Raw genomic sequence first — 2439 nt, forward strand, 5'->3', positions numbered from 1 at the left:
CTCCCCCGCCCCCCGCCCCCCCCCCCCCAGCCAGGGACACGCTCCGCAGGAACTCGCAAACCCCACCCGTCCCCTGGGACCGCCCTGGGGCGCCCGCTCTTGCCGACCGCGGATCGCACTTACCCGGGGAGGACTCCCCTGCAAAAGACACAGCTGTGACCAAGAACAGCCCGACGGAGAGCACCAGCCCGGCCCCCATCTTTGCTCCCTTGCAGCCGCCAGGCAACAACAGCGCTCTCTCCACCCAGGTCCTCCCCAATCAGGGCTGACACCCAAGGGAAATGGAGGGCTGGGACTTCAGCAGGGACGTGAGCAGAGGGCGGGAGGGCGGAGCTGCGCTAGTTGTGTGGTGTTCCCGATCACAGCTCGCAGACAAACTTCCCCTGCTAAATCTCGGGCTTAGAAACGGGAGCACCGGAGTTGAATGTTATATCCCAGAATTTAATCGGGAAAATTGAACCACAACAGAAGATAAAGTACGTGAGGCTGAATTGGTGAAATAGAATTCTATGACTTTTGTCTAAAACATTGCTGATTTTCTTGTAGGCTTTGTTGTCCGTTTTTTATTTTATTTTATTTTATTTTATTTTATATTTTATTGGAGAGGTTTTTGCTATAGGGCACGTGTGCTCGCTCGCCAGAAAGAGAGAGACAGAGAGATAGAAAGTGAGAAATCAGAAATCAGCCCCCGGGAGGATGGCCACTCTGCAATCCCTTCTCCTCTATTCTCCTCTCGGGATCTTGGGCACCCACACACAGGAGCCAGGAGTGAGTTTAACCCACCAGGTCCGGGTCCGGGACTCAAACCATCCCGGTCAACTACATGGGAGTCCAGCGACATAGCCATTAAGCTAACTGCTGGTACCTGTTGTCCGGTTTTAAGGATTTGTGTCCTGTCGAGCTGTCGATAGGTTCATGCACCTACCATTTGAACAGAATCCTAACCTGTTTCCTGGCTTTCAGTTTTAAGCCAAGTTTCTTAGTATTTCTTTGATTTAAGTTAAAACTGCTTTTCTTGAAATTACCAGCTGAACTTGCTATTGAAAGTTGTTAGTAAATACAAATTAATTAAGTTTAAAAAAAGTTTCAGAAAAAAACTCTGAAACTATTTTTTTAATTTAAAACAAAAAGCATTAAAACACCTATTTGATGCCTGCAGTAAGCTAGATAGCCCCAACTAGGTGCTGCTTTATAGTATGTTCATTCTACTCACTGAGGTTTATGCCTAAAGTCAGACTTGGGTTCATGGGTATGTATATATCAGCTGTGCCTCCTATTCATAATATTTAGATTAATAAAGATCTTTAGCGAATCAATAAAATATTGGGGGAAAGGCATAGAAAACAACCATGGATACCAGAGATAGTGTGGGAGGCGGGGTGGGGGAGATGGCAGAGGGTGAGAGATAGGGAATCAAGGATGGGGGAAAAAAAAGGAAAATATACAGGAAACAAGAAATGTAAAGTTATTTGTTGACGATAACACATATGTTGATGTGCTTGATTGAGCCAATATAGAGTGTGTTCTGAATGGAAAATCCCATTTTATATGCTGTAATGATGTACAGTGAATGAATGTAAATAAATAAATTTAAATATTAAAATAAAATGAAACGGGTGCACTCTGGTTCTAGGTGACATTGAGCACACGCTCTTGCTCTTGCGTTGCGGTGTCCTGCTAGTCAGTGTAATAGGCGGCCTTGGGAGCCTCCAGGGCTTGCGCCAGGTGGGAAGTTGTTTTAGGCTATGTGAAAGAGTTGCTTCCTTATCTCTAAGGACTACCAGAAACTCTCATTTGTAGACAGTGAGTGGATTTTGCACCCAAACTACAGGAAAATCCAAAAGGGCCATCCCATGCATAGAGCCACAGAGTTCTAATACGCAAACCTACAAACTGGGAGAAGATATTGATCTGGTCGGGCCGTTTCAAAAAAGAACATGAAATCCCAGAGACTATCACGTTTGGGATGTTTGAGGCTGAAAAGAGCAAACTCCGGGTGAAGGTCAGCCATGTAATGACTGTCCTCCTGTTCTCCCAGTGGCAGGTTGCATTTTCAGGGTCATGGAGGGTCAGAAAGCTGCCAGAAGAAACGACTCTTTAAGAAGTTTGAACTTGGAAAAGAAAGCTCCTCCTAGAGAGGAAGCAGCTATGAAGGCCAAAACTGAGCGGCAAAGGTATCCATGTTGGCTGAATTTGGAAAATCCAGGAATAATGTTGCAGCAAAAGTCTGTATTAAAATTAATGTGGTGTGGGACCAGCAGTTAGCATAATGGCTACATCGCTGGACTCCTATGTAGTCGACTGCGGTTCCAATCCCAGACCTGATGCCTTAAACTCACGCTGGGTGCATGTGCATGTGTGTCCGAGATCCTGAGAGGAGAATGGAGGAGAAGGGATTGTGGCATAGCCATCCCCCCTGGAGGGTTATTTCTCACTTTC

General features: G+C 46.1%; 1 pseudogene; it reads left to right on the top strand.

Moving 5' to 3' along the window:
- The window catches only part of LOC102496557 (protein FAM162A pseudogene), a 3624-nt pseudogene extending 1450 nt beyond the window's left edge, over positions 1–2174 (top strand).
- The last annotated feature ends 265 nt before the right edge of the window (positions 2175–2439 follow it).

This window comes from Tupaia chinensis, unplaced genomic scaffold, assembly GCF_000334495.1.
Source record: "Tupaia chinensis unplaced genomic scaffold, TupChi_1.0 Scaffold145214_1, whole genome shotgun sequence".
Taxonomy (NCBI): domain Eukaryota; kingdom Metazoa; phylum Chordata; class Mammalia; order Scandentia; family Tupaiidae; genus Tupaia; species Tupaia belangeri.